Raw genomic sequence first — 21,476 nt, 5'->3', positions numbered from 1 at the left:
AATATATTTGATCGCCAGTGTCCGAGGTGTGCTGAAGTCGTGTTCTCATGTGATAATGAAAAATATATAATCCAGCTTATCTACTTTTTAACCCCCGACGCAAAAACGACGGGGTTGTTTAAGTTTGACGTGTCTGTCTGTCTGTCTGTGTGTGTGTCTGTCTGTGGCATCGTAGCTCCCGAACGGATGAACCGATTTAGATTTAGTTTTTTCTTTGAAAGCTGAATTAGTCGGGAGTGTTCTTAGTCATGTTTAATGAAAATCGGTCTACTGTGACGGGGTTTTTTTCAAAAGCGTACACCCATCTTAAAGGCCGGCAACGCACCTCCAACACCTCTGGTGTTTCGGGTGTCCATGGGCGGCGGTGATCGCTTACCATCAGGCGACCTGTCTGCTCGTTTGCCTCCTATCCCATAAAAAAAAAAAAAAAAAAAATAATTTTGTGGTTAGGTTATTATTCTACTAAAGATTCCTGTAAATCGGCAAAATTCAATCAAAACCAAAGATATTTGATCAACTCAAGTGCATGCCACTACGCTACGCGCCGTGTACAGTCAACCAACAGCCACTCTACAACCATGTCAAAATGACAAGCAGTAAGAGATTTCTTACAGTCTGATTTACAACGTTACTACGACATAGTCCTACAGTGGCCTAGTGAGACACTAAGATGCTAAATAAAAAAATAAAAAGATCTTTCATTTGATATATAACACAATATAGTTCTAGAAACTTAGATTTTTAATTTTCACATTTACCCTCCAAAAGTGGCCTAGACCTAATTGAATTTTCTTAATTTAAATTACATGTTCGTGATAAACTTACCCATCCCTTGTACATTTGTAGTTTTAAGTCATACTTTATGCATAATGTGTAGTTTTTAAATTTATTACGAATAAATATTTTGATTATGATTATGTCCGTCTTTGGGTCACAGGTTTATTTTTAAATATGTGTGCCAAATTTCAGGTTAATCGGTTCGGTAGTTTCGGAGAAAATTGGCTGTGACAACGGATAGAGACACACTAGTGATCCTATAAGGGTTCCGTTTCCTTTTCGCGGTACGGAACCCTAAAAAACTCTTCTACATGATGATGTTGACAGATACATAATACACATTGGCAGATACATAAGTCCGAGTTTACGAGATCGTTTATCGAATAGTCGGAAATGTCGTTTCACCGGAGACTGGTTCGTCGTAAAGTATTAATTGCAGTACTTGGAAGACAAGCATCGATGTTGGACAAAGACATATGTAACTCCGTATAGACAGATAAAGTCTAAGAAAGAAACGTATACTTACCTCCAAACCATACAGAAAAAGGTACGGTGACCTAGATGGCGATACACCTTTGGGGGACGCTCGGCTAGATGGCGATAATATTAATATTTGACATTTTAACACATATCAAGCTAAGAATATGGGCCAAATTGTCAAAACTGAGGTTCAAAAGTTTTAAGCCTGTGTCGAGAGATGGCAGTCTATGCACTGTGATTATACACATTTTACTTTGACAGTAACTCTATAATACTCGATCCTCTTTAATGTTGGATAAGCATTTGTAGGAAAACGATAATTTTAGAACCTACCCAGCTAACTTTATATTATTACGTAATTTATAATGGCAGAGTCATAAATCATAATAGTGCATATGATAAAAGTGCGAATTTCCTTTTCGCACGTGTATCGTACGTTTGGCCCCCTGAAGATTCGACATAGGCACACAATGGACCGCTTCTCGCACTAGTGCGATAAAATAGCACAATGTGTACTGAAATAGTACATTACGATACAAGTGCGGAAAAGAGGAAGTTAGAAACGAGTGGCGATAAATTAAAACACGAACGAAGGGAGTGTTTTAAGTCGATACGTAATGTACTATTTTATGAAAATACCACTTAGAAATCATATAATATACCTACCTAATGACAATTTCACTTTGGTTCCTTTAAGTATTGGTATGTCTCGGTGAGAACTGCTGTAGAGGTAAATGCATGTTTACCATATTAAGAGGATACGGTAGCGAAATTGCTAAAATGGATAGGAGCTCCCCTTTCAGCTTGGGAATTTTAGTTAAATATACAAGTGTTATTAACTAGATTTATCGAAAAAAAATTGTCCATTAAGAACAACTCAGTCAAAAGATATTTCAAAAAAATCTTTAAAATCGAGGTTCCGCTCTCGACTTTTTCCTCCTTCAAAACTTAATCAATCGGAACGAAATTTGAGAATCTGAATAACAATGAAATAATCTATGTCGGACCGTTTAGCTTTTTTGGTTAATTGTTACCAAACTTGAGTATCACACCTTTTTTTGCGCCACAATGAAAAAGGCCGTTTTTGGAAATTTTTGATTGGCTCTAGAATCTTTAAAAAGCAGAATATCAAAAAAATCAAAACGGTCCGACACAGATAAAAATAATAACAATCTGTGTTGAAAAAATCATTGCTCTATCTTCAAAAACCAGGGAGGAAATAGTCGAGAGCGTTTGTATGGAGAATTGACCCCTACCGTATCGTCTTAACAATCAATCGACTATTGCCACTCTTGTCAGTTTAACGTTCCAGACTACGTTTGTTTGTTTTTGTAGTTGTCAATATTTTATATTTATTAAAATTTTATGTGTTTGTTCACAAAGATATACTCGACCAAACAATAATTCATTTCAACTGTTTCCTCACAATCGTGATCTCTCGTCATTCCTATCTCATGACGCATGCGTACATGCAAATCCAGATCACTACACTGAAAGTGACCGAGTATGAACCTTGAGTCAGAGAAATACAGTCCAAGATAGACCTCTCAAGGCAGAAGATTTCCGCTTCGAACCTCATGTCATATTTGTTCCATGTGTAAGATATTCAGGTTTTCTCATGATACTCATGATTAATTTTGACTGACTCTATATGTGTTAAAATTGTCAAATATTAATATTAGCGCCATCTAGCCCAGAGTCAACCTGTACCATCTACTTAGATGACCCTACATTTTTCTTCACGGTTTCGAGATACGTTTTTTTTAGACTATACACCCTGTTTTTATTGAATTCCGTTAACTTAAAGGGAAGGTTCTTTAGATCAAATACAATTAATTTCTCTAAGAAACTAGCGTCTTAACTCTTACGGTTATCGAGTTATTAAAAAATAAAGATAATTACTGAACAAGTGTGTGACAGGCTGACAACCTTTACCAATCCCTAATATTATTTGTTTTGACATGTGCCGTCAATCACTTGACACTAACTTAAATGTTATTCTTAAGGGTCTCCCACACTAATAAATTCATTTATTATGTATGAAAATGATGATTTTTTTTTGCGAATTTAACATACAGGGTGGTTCCTGATAATGAACCAAACTACTTGTCGAATTTAACGGAAAACAAAAAAAACACGGTGTATGTCTAATCAGAAAGCCTAATTAGAAATATATTAATATGACTACTATCAAGAGAGCGCTGTTATTCTGATGTACATCAGCCTCCTCATCATACAACCGACCTCTTTCATCATAAAAACCGGCCAAGAGCGTGTCGGACCACGCTCAGTGTAGGGTTCCGTAGTTTTCCGTATTTTTCTCAAAAACTAATGAACCTATCAAGTTCAAAATAATTTTCCTAGAAAGTGTTTATAAAGTTCTACTTTTGTGATTTTTTTCATATTTTTTAAACATATGGTTCAAAAGTTAGAGGGGGGGGACGCACTTTTTTTTTAGGAGCGATTATTTCCGAAAATATTAATATTATCAAAAAACGATCTTAGTAAACCCTTATTCATTTTTAAATACCTATCCAACAATATATCACACGTTAGGGTTGGAATGAAAAAAAATATTAGCTCCCACTTTACATGTAGGGGGGGGTACCCTAATAAAACATTTTTTTCCATTTTATATTTTTGCACTTTGTTGGCGTGATTGATATACATATTGGTAGCAAATTTCAGCTTTCTAGTGCTAACGGTTACTGAGATTATCCGCGGACGGACGGACGGACGGACGGACAGACAGACATGGCGAAACTATAAGGGTTCCTAGTTGACTACGGAACCCTAAAAAAGTTATGTTTATCTTACTTAGACTGATGTAATGTAATAATTGGTATAATTAACCGCTTTTCCATCACTGTTTTTACCTATGCGGTGACTGGTCAGACTTTTTTTTTTTATACCACGTCGGTGGCAAACAGGTATACGGCCCGCCTGATGGAAAGCGGTCACCGTAACCTATGTTCATGTGTGTAATGAAATCATACTTTACATTGTAATACAATAGATCTACCAGGAAATCAAGCAATACCTCACAACATATGCATGCATGCATAATAATCGATTATTTTAATCACCTCGGCACTTGCAGCCATAATGATTGCCAACTTTCTGTTTGTGACGATATGCAATAATTACTGTTGTTACTAGTTATCAGCAGCGGCTGGTCCATACAAGCCGATTCCCACCGGCTTGCCTAAAATTTATTACTAGTAAAGTACCTAATGTTAAGGTAGGTTTCTTTTTGCTCAGTGTTGCCTATCAGAAATTTTCACCAGCCGCCACTGGTAGTTATACAATACATGTGTTGTTGTTGTTCACTGGCTCAGCGACCCAAAAAGGATCTTGACTCTGCCCTATCCTGCGCCACTTCACGCCAGTTGGGTACACCGAGTGCGGAGTTGCGGACAGGTCTTTCAGGGCTTCCTCGCACCAGCGATATCTGGGACGTCCACGCGGACTTTTTCCACCCGGGTGGCCCACATATGCTTTTCTCATACCACGATCCTCTCCCATCCTTTCCAGGTGGCCCAGCCAGCATGTGTAATCCATACTTAATATTATAAATGGGAAAGTGAGTGTTTCTGTTTGTTTGTCCGTCTTTCACGGCAAAACGGAGCGACGTATTGGGGCATTTCCAGAATTTGGGACCCCCCAATTACCGTAAGTTGTTAACAAAAATTAACTCACTGTCAGTGCAAATGCCCGTATACGACACTGAGAGAAATTTGCATTGTGAATTTAACAAGATCAACTTGTTGAGAGTTTATCCGTTTGAAACAAAAGTATTTTAGTAAGCGGAATAAGCGTGGCGTGTTTAAACCAATATGTGTCTGTTGCTTTAATATAAAATGGACTTGTTGATTAAAAAATACAGGGTGGCCCAAAATTACGTTGACAAAGAATAGTAAAATGTTGAAATAAACCTAAATATCGAAGTTACCGAAAATATTTTTTGAGCCTATATTTATTGTATATTTCTACATTCACCATGAATATTTCAACAGCATTCATGTCCATTTCGCAAGATTTGCTATGTAGACCAATTGTAAAACGGCGATTTTTTCAAATTCATACGTTCGATACGTTTCAGCCTACCTACGTAAATTCACCTCACTTAAAACTATAAATTATAGTTTGTAATCAATCTTAAAACCCTAGCCCGTTTATTGATTACAAAAATTAGGATATTTAAAAAGCTAAACGTGCAATAAGTTAGACGAAAGTCATACTAGAGGTGCAGCGGCATATCGTTATTTTTTTTTTCTTACATTTGCGTTTGTACTTCAAAGCCAAAGGAGCCATTTTGAAGGCGATTCGATTTATTTGGTCAAAAATTATTAAGGTTTCACATTTTAATTTGTTGGACAATCATTCGTATAAGGACAGAAAAATAATTATACAAACGTTTGTCAACGTATTTTTGGGCCAACCTGTATATGTTTGATTCAAATGACGAGTATCTTGTAGAATGTACTAGTTACACTTAACAAAATCTAACTTGTTGTTTGAACCAAAGAGCACTTAGGCGCTATTTTACAAGCTTTTATTCAACTTGCCTTGTTAGTTAGCACACTAACATTGTGCGTCAAAACGTAGAAGCTAAATTTTACCCACTTCCCGGTTTCCGATTGAGCTGAAATTTTGCACGCATATGTAAATCACGTGACAACGCAATATTATGGTATCATGGAGCTGATCTGATGATGGAGCAGAAAGGTGGTCATAGGAACTCTGTCATGAAACGTCGTACCCTATCGAGTAAGGGATTTTTAGAAACGCCTAGGAGAGCAGTAGATGACTGTTGAAAAATAGGTACAGTCGGCGATAAAAGCTTGTGCCAGAAATGATTTTTTTGCAAAAAAACATTACTTATTGAAACATGAAAACTGGTTGTTTTTTCTCTCAGTTTACAGGCTCTGGTCTGGACACTTTATAATTCAACAAACAACCATATCCAGTTTTTCTTTTTTAAATCTCAACAAAGGAAAACTCAAATATAATATGAATAGTACCTATTTCGTCCGCAAAAAGCCTTTGAGGGGAATCTAGGTCGGCTCTGAATACGCTAGATCGCATCGCTTCATGCACTTAGTCCTAGTGTACCTAGGTTTAATTACTTTAGCCTTTCTGCTAGATGGCTTTTAGATTGGAGCTTTGAGCGTGTTTTTAACCCCCGACGCAAAAACGAAGGGGTGTTATAAGTTTGACGTGTCTGTCTGTCTGTGTGTGTGTCTGTCTGTGGCATCGTAGCTCCCGAACAGATGAACCGATTTAGATTTTTTTTTTTTTTCTGAAAGCTGAGTTAGTCGGGAGTGTTCTTAGCTATGTTTCATGACAATCGGTCTACTATGTCGCGGTCGGGGGTTTTTTCAAAATTTTAATTTTGTGGTTATTAGTCTGTTTGAGGAAATGCAGGACCATGTTTAGTTGTGTTATCATGTTTATACATGGCTTTTTATTATTTTTAACCCCCGACGCAAAAACGACGGGGTGTTATAAGTAAAATGTAATATAAACCGACCGGCGACCGGTTTGGCGTAGTCGGTAGTGCCTGCTACGCCGCGGTCCCGGGTTTGAATCCCGGTAAGGGCATTTATTTGTGTGATGAGCACAGATATTTGTTCCTGAGTCATGGATGTTTTCTATGTATACATATAAGTATTTATATATTATATATATCGTTGTCTGAGTACCCACAACACAAGCCGTCTTGAGCTTACCGTGGGGCTCAGTCAATCTGTGTAAGAATGACCTATATAATATTTATTTATTTATTTATAAACTTCTCTGGATCTCGCCTACTTTCAGAGTTATAAGCATTTAAAAAAATAACAATTAATTATTATTTTTTAGAACAAAACGCTGTTTTAATGGCGATGATACCGTTATCGGACATAATCTAACTATCCTAATTGATAGATATCAAAAAGTAACTAGTGACTCGTTGAAAAAAAGTATTTTTTTATAAATCATTTGTAATTTTTTATTTTAAGTGCCTATTTTACGAATAACATTTACTTTTTATGTAAAAATACATCCAAATAACCTAACCACAAAATTATACCGATTTTCATGAAACATGGCTAAGAACACTCCCGATCCCGACTTAATCAGCTTTCAGACAAAAAAAACTAAATCCAAATCGGTTCATCCGTTCGGGAGCTATGATGCCACAGACAGACACACACACAGACAGACACATCAAACTTATAACACCCCGTCGTTTTTGCGTCGGGGGTTAAAAAAGGAAACAAAAAAAAATTTTTTTTTCGAAATTCCCATGACGTCATATAACATTTTATCTTTATTTTGCCCCCAGAAATGCGAAGTTAAAATCTTTCGGTTTCCTCGTATTACACCATCTATATATATTGTCCAAAACTCCGATGCATACAAATAACACACCCTACATTTTAATGTATCCCATAACCGCCAGAGCGGCGCCACAGTGCAAATTTTATTTTCGCGTAGGCAGCTAATATCCCTATCATCAAAAGGTGTATAACCTATGGCTACACAGCCTATGTTGACCTATTGAACCTAGCCAGGGATTTCTACAAGAGAAACGTGATAGCGCATAACCTAAGTGAATCTGAATCTAGGTCATCTGACCGTTCGTCTAGCACAGTCGAGTTCATAAATAAGTGGACATTTCTTTACCTTAGCTCGTTGCAATAAGGTGGGAAAATGTACACATATTTTATGTACTGGACTGTACTTAGATGTACTGAAATATGGACGCTTATGTCGCTTATTACCTATATGTGGTTTTCAATCACATAACTCGTAACTCCGTATGCTGCAGTGGAAAATACTATATGTATTCTGTATAAGTGCTCTTAGGTTCTGTTTAGTTATAAGACTTAGTTATTAATTTTCTGGGTGCCCAGAAAACCAGTGCCGCGTCTATTAGACACGGTATTCGCTGTGTGGCATCCTATTTGGTGTACTAGTTATTAAGTATTACTTGTTTTTATTATGTATCTGTATGCCAAATAAATACTCGTATTTTCTATTCTATTCTATGTCTTAAAATTGACAAATATTTATATTACCTCAATCTTGCCGAGAGTCAACCAAAGGACATCGCTATCTACAAGTAGTTATAGTCGACCGTGCATTATTCTTGATGTATGTATGTATGTATGTTCGCTTAACTTCAAACTCGGGTAAATCCATTCTGCTATAAGGTTGATTATCTTTCAGATAATAACAGTTTCTTTATATAATCAACCTTAAAGCAGAATGGAAATTACCCACATTTGAAGCTCGCTTAGTGTCGCTTACACGTATGTTGTTAGACTTTCTGTCTACACGGTAACGATACGATTGTATATGTAACGCATATTAACCCCTCAACTGCCTTGTTCCAGATCTGTCCCGAGACAATTTAAACTGTAATTAAAAGATTGAAGGTCATTAACCCTTAAATGCATGAATTTTTCTTTTAACGAGATATTAATATATGTGATAGACAATGGTTTTCTGACCCTGGGAAAAATAATAAAAAAAATATTTAAGATCGATTTTTACTAAATCAGTATTAGAAGTTAAATAGGCCAAATCTTATTTATACAAATACATATATCGTAATTGGAAAAATTATTTAAAAAAAAAATTACTACTTAAAAAGGTACACTATTTGTGAAACTTTTATGATAAAATGTTTAAACATAAACTAATTACTAACTCCGAAAAAATCAAATCACATACTAAAAATCGCCACCGTCCTGTTTTTTCACACTTTTCCGCCATTTCATCTTAATCCTTAAATAATAAATAGTAAATCATTGTTTTATTTAATTTATTTAATTGTATATTAAATAATAATAAAGAATGAATAATAATTAAGCAATAAATGAGGTTTTGGATAGCTACATATCGAGCCACGGGCCATCAAATTTATGATGCATATATACATCACCATGCATTTAAGGGTTAATTCAGTAGCAAATTTTGGACAACGGCGTTCCAGACCCTTTAGCACAACTTGCCTTGTCACGCGCGCGTCCATACATCAAACGCGACTTCAAGTATGGACTCGCGCGCGACAAGGCAAGTTATGCTAGAGGGGCTGAGGTTATTAAAAGTCAATGTTCTAATATCTTAAATCCCCTTTACCCGCAGCATAAATCTCAATTGTTGTAAAACTGCGAGTTATAGAATCAATTTGAGGATGCACCGTTGGCGAGCGTCCAGGTTAGTTTGGCGACACGAGCGGAAGGCGGGGCCAGCGCCATATATGTAATGTACATACTGGGAATCAGGTTAGAGACGAATAGGGGCATTTTCAGAATTTGGAACCCCCCCAATAGGCTAACTTCCTATACTTAAAATAATAGTTATTTGTTATACATAGTACGAGTTCTTAACCAGATCTATAGTCCCGTCTGGCAGAAAGCATGAAACTTGGCATGTATGTAGCTTATAGGGTTATAAGAAAAAATAGAAGTAGAAACACGCCGGGGTGTCAATGTTTCCCCTCCTTCCCCCCACTTTTGTATCCCTGTTTTCAGTTTTTTTATATTTCCATGAAAACCGTAAAAGCTACAACAATAACGTCTAAGAGAAGTATATTCTCTATAAAATTCTCTACAATACTGTCTTTGGAAGTATATAGCTAGAACTTATAATTTTCAAACTATGCTCATTTTCCCTTTGCCATATTTGTGTTTGGTGACCAGTAGGATAAGTAAGGCCAGCGACTTTGCACTTTTGCCTGTGGCGATGTTGCTTGGCAAAATTGTATTTTAACAAGGGGACAAAGTTGTATTTTAATGCCGAGTGTGGAATTAAAAAACGAGCAAGTGAAAGGACTCTATAGTTAATTCACGAGCGAAGCGAGTGGTTCGAGAATAGAATCCTGGACTTGCTAGTTTTTTAACACACGAGAAGTAAAATACATTTGCACCCGAGTGTAACACAAAACTTTTCCCCTCACTATAGCGAGGAAACTACAACGCAATAAATGCGTTTATCACTGCTTCCAGTAGTTCCACAGGTGGTAAATCATCTTTATTACTAGATTCACCTACTTTTATCAATTTTAAAGTAGTTAATTTGACATTATTCAAGGTCAAGTTACTTTACCCACTAGTGGATAAAAAATAAGTCAAAGAGAAAGACATAAAGTAATTGAATTGACCGTGACGTCACTCCTCAGTAGGTATTTCATAGTAATTCCATATTAGCAAATCGTTTTGACAGTTCTTAAATAGAAGCTGATTTGACTAGTAGGAAACTAGCCTATTAGCGTAAGTGCGATTTCACATTATCCGATCCGATATCGGATGTCGGACCGATTTAACTCGCTGTCAGTTTTGTGACGACAATCGCATGCGAGACATACAATGCGATGCGGCTTAAAGCCTCCTATAGTCACCCAGAGGGATGAGATCTATGTTCAGCAATGGACGACAGATGGCTAATACGGTAGGTTAGGTTAGCCAAGGTGCAAGTATGCTTGAAAATGAGCCTCATGAGGCCAAGCTGATATAATGACGGTTGGCGACTGAACAAAATAGGCCGAAACCAACCCAAGATTTTAGCGAAGTTATGCTCTTCTTCTTCATCGAAACCTCGTGACTGAGCCTGACCTGTATTTTACTTAAGGTCAGGTGGGGTAAGGGGGACTATAGGGGAAAGGGAAACACTGATTGGTAACTCTGAATTCATAGACTGTAGCTGGGTCATTTGGTGGTCGGTAAGGTACTACCTAGGATTTAGTTCCAAAACAAAAACAAAAATAGCGCTAGCTCTAAGGAGTGTGCGTCCTTGACAAAAACAAAAAATCAGTTGTCGTGCTACAAGACAACGAGTTGGACGAGTATAATTTGTGTAGTGATTTGGGTAGCAAAAAGTCATGTCCGAAGACTTTTGATATTTGTAAATATTCCTTTATATGTTTAATGATCATGTCTGGTATTTGAATTTGAGAAAACTATGCTGTAAATATGAAAATTCAACGTGATTCATAACACAACCTACAAATGACATACCGGGGTAACGGGAACTACCATAGCCGGGGTAAGTGGAACATATGTTTCCTTTTCCCGATTTCAGGGGTCATGAACAAGCTTCAGTATTTTAAATACGAATAATTACTAATAATTAACAGTCGTTTTTAAATATGCAATACTGAAATTTGAATTTTCGAAAAAATATTGTAAAAAAAATCTTTAAAAACAATTATAATTTTTAGTTGACTACCCCTGTCCCAAGCCCATATGTTCCCCTTACCCCGAATTTCAATTTATGTAAATATTTTCTATTGTAAACTATATGTCAAAGACCCAAAGTCTCCATTTGATTGATGATGTTTATTTTAATTTACATTGCCGGTATAATCCACACTAGCACCAATACTTTGAGATTTTAGCGAAGTGTTTCCCTTACCCCAAAACTCGGGAAAGGGAAACGGCAGGACCAGCCTAAACATTTTATAAATTTCCAGCTACATGCAATAAAGCTAGTTTAAAAATTAATTTCGCCCTAGAAAGCAGACTTAAAGAAGCATACTTTGTGTCGGTCAAGCTGAATATACGACATTAAATAAAGTGATTAGAGCTCGGATGTAAAATATAAAAAATGAAGTATGTTTCCCTTACCCCACCTGACCTTACATGCAAAACCAACAGCGCTTTACATTTTATGTAATGTGTCGACTAGTAACAATTAAGCTTCTGCCACACATAAAGCGTTTTGATAGCGTAGCGAAAGCGGAGCGGAATGCGCGTGCATTCAGCGCGCATTCCGCTCGTTAGTTCCCGCCGGCGTCCGCTGGGCGCAACGCCAGCGTCCGTCCGGCGCACCGCTATCATTGCGCTCCGCTAACGCTCCACCTACGCTCTCAAAACGCGCATGTGTGGCCGAGCTTTTACAATATAATAATATTTAAGTTATAATATTCTTATTGCTCTTTAAGTACCTCTAAGCCGTCTCAAGGCGTTCTTATCGCTAAGGTCGAGTACCTAATCTGTCTGACAGGTATTTATAAGAGGTCTAAAAAAGGTCTATTGCCGTATATGCGTGACACTTTATTTGAACGATGAATATATTAATACTGGAGTCACCTTTAGTTTATGTATCAGTATAGCAGAAGCAACATGACAAAATAAATGAAAATTTTATACAAAATATATTTAAAGGAAGCAAAATTTGTTTAAATAAGAGTATTAGATCTTGAAACACTCGCAACGCTCAAAATACCCTTTTTCAGTACAGATGGTGTTTTTTTTACGCACTAGTGCGAGAAGTGGTTCATTATATGCCAGGTCGAAACTTCGGAGGTCCATCTGTACTGAAAAACGTCGTACGATACTGGTGCGAAAAGGAAATTCGTAACTCGTGTCGATTTAAAACACTCCCTTCGGTCGTGTTTTAATTTATCGCCACTCGTTTCGAACTTCCTTTTTTACGCACTTGTATCGTAATGTACTATTTCGGACCAAGAAAAAGTTTTTTTTAACCAGTATCAGTGAGACACCTTCAATTTTTATTTTTACCTGGAAAGGTTAACGTTTTGATATTTAATACTAATATTTTATTTTATACTTCATACTGCAGAAATAACTGGACTTACAAAAACCCACCGAATCAAAAATGTAATACCATAAAAATTCCTTAAACGGTATTCCATACAAAAAGCGGTCCGAGACTACATAGTCAAACTGACTACATTGTAACAGAATTCTAACTAAACATAACTCTTATTCGCAAGATATCAAGGTTCACTACTGAGCAACATTTAACACCATGGTCTAATTAAAATTTTGAAAAAACCCCCGACTGCGACATAGTAGACCGATTTTTATGAAACATGGCTAAGAACACTCCCGATTAACTCAGCTTTCAAACAAAAAAAAACTAAATCTAAATCGATTCATCCGTTCGGGAGCTACGTTTCCACAGACAGACAGACACGTCAAACTTATAACACCCCGTCGTTTTTGCGTCGGGGGTAAAAAAGAGAAAGTATGTACTATCAGCAGCAAAAGTGCATGGAGAAATAAATTTGCCATGCACTTTTGCAGCTGATAGTACATATCTCTTTCTGATGGTAAGGTCGGAAACAAACCTCTATCCTAACCTAATCTTTCAGATGTCCATGGGCGGAGTTGATCGCTTACCATCAGGCTCCTATATCATAAAAAAACACGCCCGAACTTCGATATTTGCAGTGCGGACTTTGTTACTATAAAATATTTTAAATAAATTGATTATTTGTGATTTTTAACCCCAGTCGCAAAAAACCGGCCAAGAGCGTGTCGGGCCACGCTCAGTGTAGGGTTCCGTAGTTTTCCGTATTTTTCTCAAAAACTACTGAACTTATCAACTTCAAAACAATTTTCCTAGAAAGTCTTTATAAAGTTCTACTTTTGTGATTTTTTTCATATTTTTTAAACGTATGGTTCAAAAGTTAGAGAGGGGGGGACGCATTTTTTCTCCTTTAAGAGCGATTATTTCCGAAAATATTAATATTATCAAAAAACGAGCTTAGTAAACCCTTATTAATTTTTAAATACCTATCCAACAATATATCACACGTTGGGGTTGGAATAAAAAAAAATGTCAGCCCCCACTTTACATGTAGGGGGGGGTACCCTAATAACTACTGCGTGGTCTCGCCGGTGGTCTCGCCACTAACATGGTCTCGCCGGAAGATCAGCGCTGACCCCCGGGTCAGCATTTATGCTGAGGCGGGACCATTTCGTGGTAAACCATTTTTTTTTATCTCATCACTTATTAGAATTTTATATAATACTTATGTATATTAATTGTGTTTACCATTGAATAAATTATTGAATCTGAATCTGAATCTGAATCTGAAAACATTTTTTTCCATTTTTTATTTTTGCACTTTGTTGGCGTGATTGATATACATATTGGTAGCAAATTTCAGCTTTCTAGTGCTAACGGTTATTGAGATTATCCGCGGACGGACGGACGGACGGACGGACGGACAGACAGACATGGCGAAACTATAAGGGTTCCTAGTTGACTACGGAACCCTAAAAACGACAGGGTGTTATAAAGTTTGACGTGTCTGTCCGTCCGTCCGTCCGTCTGTCCATCTGTCTGTCTGTTTGTCTGTCTGTCTGTCTGTGTGTGTGTCTGTCTGTGGCATCGTAGCTCCCGAACGGATGAACCGATTTAGACTTAGTTTTTTTTTGTCTGAAAGCTGAGTTAGTCGGGAGTGTTCTTAGCCATGTTTCATGAAAATCGGTCCACTATGTCGCGGTCGGGGGTTTTTTCAAAATTTTAATTTTGTGGTTAGGTTATTAGCCATGTTTCATGAAAATCGGTCTACTATGTCGCAGTCGGGGGTTTTTCAAAATTTTAATTTTGTGGTTAGGTTATTATTATAAAACGGGATACAGACTATAACTGGTCAGGCCGTAAAAAGTTTTGCCTGGCTGCATTCTTGGCCGCTCCTTTTTGTGGGGCTTAGCCTGTCGCCCTAAATTTACCCTTAAAAATGGTTAGAGACGAGATAATAACAAAGACTGTCAAGGCAGATTACTTTGATGCAACTGAGGGTCACAAGATTGAGGTGTACTGCTCTCGAACTTATTACGGAAGTACGCGTAACAAAATTTAAAAAAAAATCTGACAATAACCTAACCGCAAAATTATAATTTTTAAAAAACTTCCAACATAGTGGACAGATTTTCATGAAACATGGCTAAAAACACTCCAGACTAACTCAGATTTCAAACAAAAACAAACTAAATCTAAATCAGTTCATCCGTTCGGGAGCTACAAAGCCACAGACAGACAAACAGTGTACAGTACAGACACGTCAAACTTATAACACCCCATCGTTTTTGCGTCGGGGGTTAAAAACATTACAATTTGTTACTGCCAGACGCCAGACATGATGTTTCCCATCAAAAGGTACCATAAATAATAGATTAAAGATAAGATAAAACACCCGGTATGAGTAGATATCTAAGATTAAATAACTAAACTGATGTCTGTATCTTTTTACATAAAACATGTCAAGTTTCCGTTCGCTCAATATTATTAGTTACATAATTAATTAATTATTAACTAATGTATTACAATAACGATTGTTTTAAAAGTTTCATGACCCAGTAATTTATATATTAGTATGTATGAACGACACAGCTTTTGAGGTTAGCTGGTAGAGAATACCTTCAGGCATTATGTTCGCCTTTAGTACGTTTTTTTACTGTGCAATAAAGTTTAAATAAACATATCCATACTAATATTTCAAATGGGAAATTGTGTACGTGTCTGTTTGTTTGTCCGTCTTTCACGGCAAAACGGAGCGACGAATTGACGTGATTTTTTTAAGTGAAGATAGTTGAAGGGAAGCAGAGTGACATAGGCTACTTTTTGTCTCTTTCTACCGCGAGCGAAGCGCGGGCAAAAGCTAGTAATAAATAAATACATATTTGACAAAGATCGTCAGTCTATTTTATTTACTAGTCTTTAACTGCGGCTTTGGAAGCTGCAAGCCTTGCCAAGGATGCACATACCGTAGGCAGACATATTTAATTAAATATATGCTTTATCGTAGTGTAGTAAAGTTTAAGTTAGATTACATTTTACAATTTTTGGACTAAGTAGTAATTTACCTTAATATTTATAATATTAATTAAAAAACAGCCATAACCACTCCTTATGTTATAGGAGTTTATAACAATCATAAATCGGTTCACCCGTTCGGGAGCTACGATGCCACAGACAGACACACTCACAAACAAACAGACAGACAGACAGACAGATAGACACGTCAAACTTTATAACACCCCTTAGTTTTTGCGTCGAGTGTTAAAAAGTACACTTTAGATAATATTTCAAGCATTGAAAACTACCTTAGTAGGTAAACATAACCTAAAAACTAACCACAAAATTAAAATTTTGAAAAACCCCCGACCGCGACCTAGTGGTCCGATTCATGAAACATGGCTCAGAACACTCCCGACTAACACAGCTTTCAAATAAAAAAAACTAAATCGAAATCGGTTCATCCGTTCGGGAGCTACGATGCCACAGACAGACACACACACAGACAGACAAACAGACAGACAGACAGACAGACAGACACGTCAAACTTATAACACCCCGTCGTTTTAGCGTCGGGGGTTAAAAAGAAGTCCGTTCATGAAAATCTACAAATAAAGATAACTAGTGATATTTAAAGCCTAATTGACTACGCGCCATCTTGCGGAATTTCATTAGAACTATTTTCTTCATACTAAACTGAACTGTCACTCCATACATCAGAATAACAGCGCCCTCTTGGCAATAGTCACATATCTCTGGTCAGGTTTTATTTAACTAAGCGATTAAATTAAGTATTCGTCGACTTTGCGACCAAAAAATATTATCCCCAGAGAATGTTTCATGAAGTAACCTAAAAACAAAATTAAAATTTTGAAAAAACCCCCCACCGCGACATAGTAGACCGATTATCATGAAACATGGATAAGAACACTCCCGATTAACTCAGCTTTCAGACAAAAAAAAACTAAAGACAGACAGACAAACAGACAGACAGACACACACACACACAAACAGACACGTCAAACTTATAACAACCCGTCGTTTTTGCATCGGGGGTTAAAAACTAAACCACAGTATAATAAAGAGTACTATCGTACAGTATGGCCACTCCCGCTCCCCGCTGAAAATGCCACACACCCCCTCTCGGTTACCTCACAGTTACCGCCTGTCAAAAACGCGAACAGTCGACCTGTCATATCTCACTCATACAAGCATGGCACGCGTTCACCTATACGAGTTTAGACTGTGTACTAGGAACGCGCCTCTTTCATATATTTGATCGCCAGTGTCCGAGGTGTGACTAAACTAAACCTAAACTAGAGCCGATTCGATAGGTGTGGGGAGACCTTAAATTTGCTTTAAAAAATAGTGTTGGCTATCACGAGCCTTTTAATACGTAGGCATAGCTGGCATAGGTTAAGTTAATACGTGTATCGAACATCAGCACGTACAATATACGAAACGAGGACAAGGCTATCTCGGCTTTCCAATTGTATGTGATATTGATACTCATTAATGCGATTTATTGGTTTCACTTCACGATAATAACTAGGTTTGTTAAAGGTAATCTATAATAACGAGGTAAGTATTCATTTATAGGCATATAACTAACCTAACCACAAATTTAAAATTTTGAAAAAAACGCCCGACATAATAGACCGACTTTCATGAAACATGGCTGAGAACACTCCCGACTAACTCAGGTTTTTAGGTGGTTTTAGGTGGTGACATTTAATATCTTAACTGTACTAATAAGTACTTACTAATATTGCTTTATTCTGACTACCGGCTGAAAGATCAAGGCATGACTCATTAAGATTGAGCGAAAATGAGGCCTGTTGCATAATATTTTATGAATATTAACCACAGCCTGTTTTTATATCAGCAAAAATACAAGCTAGTGATTGATTAAATATAGACTCGATGGTTATCGATATCGATAAAAATAATTTAGAACTAACCTGGTCTAGGTTATATTTGTTAAGCTATTTATACATAAGTATTCGTATCGGAACTGTAAATATTAGTCTAGTCAATTAGTCATATGACACTGACTAGTAATTCTAACAAAAATGCGTCGCGCGCGACGACACAAGTGAACATCATACTAATACTAAAACTGCTGCGTGAACTATAGATCAGACCAGACTACAAAATTCAAATATAGAACGTCAATGTTTTTTTTATTTTTATTATTAAGTTTTTAAATAACTCTTCAATCAACAACTGCATGAACTTCCAATTCGTATCCCAGGCAACTGTAGAAGCCTGTCTCATTGAAACCTTGCTAAGTGTCATAGAAGTAATTTTGACGTTTACTGTGAAAAGGTTCTAGCCTGGCATTCAAATTTGTTGACTGCACGCCATATGCCAAAAGAGTACTCAACAACCGATGAATTCAACTTTCACCAATAACTCTTGTCGACTGAAAACCCATTTATTATTATAAGTTAAATAACCTTTAGCAAAAATTAAATTGTCTTTATAACCTCTTTAAACACCTTTATATGGTCACCAGACCATGAGAATACGACATAAACATGTAAATATTTATGTTACGTATTATATACCTACTTAACTGTCATAACTTAATGTAAATTTATAACAAATTCACAGTGTCGTGTCTTTTTCCAATTTCACGGCCGGTGTGGCCTAGTCGATAATGACTGATTATTAAGCCGATGGTCCTGGGTTTGATTATCGGAGCATTTATTTGTGTTTTATTGATAGGTTTAATTTTCGGTTTTGAAATTTTCCTTTAACTAATTTATGTACTTACTCTAACGCCATTGTATCTATAATCATTTTTGGTTATATTCTTGTAACTTCGGAAACATCAGAATTACTCTAATGACCATTTCATCTTTGGATTTCTCACTTCTCTCATCTTTAATGGTATTTCTTCAATGAAATTCCTTGTTTATGAGATAAACCAACTCTAGAATATCAGAAAATGGTCAACAAGTAGCTATGAATCTTTAAAATGGCTATCTCAAATCTCAATAAATATGTCCAGTAAAGATAACTGACAATTCGGCCTTATTACAAAGACATAACGTCACTACTTTAAAAAAAAAACTTGTATCTGCTTCTGTCAATGAAGAGAAAAATGTAGTAAGCACATATGGAATGCATATAGACTTACTTCTATTTAACTTTGATGAGCAGTATGAGATACGAGATTTTTTAAAAGTAGTGACGATATGTAAGTATCATAGGTGGCTAAACAATGTTGCTGCTAGCTGGATTTATTTGGCAGTGTCCGTCTCTCATGACTAATCTAACATCATTAATATTCGTATCCAAACTCACATCGGTCCAAGAACAGACCTTTTTAAAAGCGTAATGACCAGTGAATCAACATTAAACACTCACACGAGCGATTTAAAAAGATCACACACCCAAGCAAGTACGATCATAAAATGACGAGTGCAAAAAAAGTTGACCCGCCTTGTCTGTGGATTTACGCGACAAATTCAAGATGATAGCAGTTGGGAGAGATTTCCGATCGGCCACGTTGCTATTTCTACGCATCAGGGTAATATCGGAGAGCAAGGCGCGGTACGAATGCAATTATTTTATGTTCGATGTGGTGTATCCGCCATAGCGCTGTTTCAAACGAACGTTCCATCGACGTTCTAAATTCGAATTGTTCCGTTCGATAATTCAATTGTTTTTGTTTTTAAACGGCCTTTGTTGTCTTATCACTAGTGATGTAACACTTTATCGGTCTTTAAACTTTCATTATGAATGATATATTGTTTATTTAGCATTATCTACGATCTACATAGAGTTTTAATCGGCATAAAAACTTGCTTTTAAGGTCATGCACTGCTGAGGTAGATAAGTATAGGTAACGTTTCCTTTGTCTAGAAACAAGTTATGTATTTAGGCGTGTATTTATGCTAAATGGCGTACCACGGGTGACAATGACAACATTATTAGTTAAACATGCATTTCCATTTAAGAAATGTTTAAATAGTATTTTTTACTTGTTTAACCAATACAAATTCAATTCTCATTTGACTTTCTATTTATATTTAGTAACACTAACATAGAAACCGGTTTTTCGGTGTATTAGCTTTCTTAACCGCAAACGATAAAATATGAGTAACGATTACGACATCATAATATATGTCACGATAAGCGTACCGTTGATAATTCCAACAATGCGTTTCATGAATGAATGCATTCTTCAACAAGCTATTTATAGATAACGAAAAACGAAAACATACCAATCTGAATGCGACTGTCATTATTCATCAATAACACACGACATTTCAGTTAAAAACTTCGCTCAGCGTTCGAGTTGAATCGTATCCGTCACGAAGCACGAATTAAGAGCGGTCCGGCAACTAAAATTATTGATTTAGTTACAAAACAACAAAAGATATAAAAGGACGGCGTCTCCCCTCCCGCGGTCGAATCGATGGGAGCGATAATTGTCCAACAAAACTGACTCACCTCTGAACTAGCAATCCTGGGTCACAACACAACACTTTGGCACTGTAAAACACTAGTTTTTGTTAGTTTTTCACTGGTTTTGGTGGGTAATTAGTGCGAATTATGAGCGCTGAGTCGCGAGACGCGCTCGGATCGGCGGCCGCTGGCAAGATGGCTCCGCGCGACCCGTCCCGCGCGCCCCCCCGCGCGTACGTGCAATGAAAGATAGGTAGCCGGTGTGCGCCGGGTTGTTGGGACGGGGACACGTCGCGGGATATGTCTCGTGGTCGACACACCATGGATTAGCTACGGCTAATCTAGAGCTGCGCGGAAGCTAAGCGGGCTAATTTCCAACTTTACCATTCTGAAGGGGAATCTTTGGTATGCTTGTACACATCTCTATCTATTCCCTACACATTCAACATAAGCTAGTCAGGATTTTGAATTATTATTAAATTAGATAAATGATTACGACGGCGAAGTAACAAGAACTCCTAAGTACAGGTCGATTACAAAGATATGTATAACTTTTTCACCTTATTACAATGCAATAAGGTGAAAAAGTGGATACATATCTCTGTAGTCGACTGTACTTAGGAGTTCTTGTTACTTCGCCGTCGATTATTAAATTCATGTTTTATAGGACGATATAAAAGTTCATAGTTTCGTCTCCTATATTTTTGATGTTGTACCAAAAATTCAGAATCCCGTTAATTTTCCCATCATTATGCTAAATAATTTGGCAAATAAAGATAGATAACGCGGCTGTGTTGAATGCCAATCGTCTAATCTGGCTAAGGTATGTGCTTAACTGTTTGCCAATCAGATTGGGGGGTGTTGGCTATGTCAAAAATTCCAAAGGATCTATCTCATCCCCGTATCCCGTCTGCGATCGCCGGACATATCCCGCGACAGCGCGCCTCATCTGTCCACGACACTTTTCCCTTCACACCGCTTTGCCTCAGATCGCCCCTCCTGTTCTCCGCCTAACCTTATACTATACTGCTCTCTTTACAACAGGAAAAAAAACACCAATTTTCCAAATTCGAATCGGACTCTCTCGCTCGCAAGACGGCCGCCATTTTGATCGCAGATTACGATCCGCGTTCGACGTTTAAAACCTAAACGTTCAACCGTCGCACTGTTATTACAGTTTACACAGACGTATTGCACACTATTTTAGGCTATTTTTTTCTGTTCTTTCCAACGGTGTTGTCTATGGGCGCGTA

General features: G+C 37.1%; 1 protein-coding gene across 1 annotated transcript in view; it reads right to left on the bottom strand.

Moving 5' to 3' along the window:
• Nucleotides 1-20,563, bottom strand: part of LOC125238519 — a 104,120-nt gene extending 83,557 nt beyond the window's left edge. The window contains exon 1 of the mRNA XM_048145851.1: nucleotides 20,269-20,563. The gene's annotated coding sequence lies outside the window, so the exon portion shown is untranslated. The remainder of the gene's footprint in view (nucleotides 1-20,268) is intronic.
• Between the last annotated feature and the right edge of the window lie 913 nt (nucleotides 20,564-21,476).

Source organism: Leguminivora glycinivorella, chromosome 24, assembly GCF_023078275.1.
Source record: "Leguminivora glycinivorella isolate SPB_JAAS2020 chromosome 24, LegGlyc_1.1, whole genome shotgun sequence".
Classification (NCBI taxonomy): Eukaryota; Metazoa; Arthropoda; class Insecta; order Lepidoptera; family Tortricidae; genus Leguminivora; species Leguminivora glycinivorella.
The sequence above is the reverse complement of the archived record's forward strand: the minus strand, read 5'-3'. Positions and strand labels throughout refer to the sequence as shown.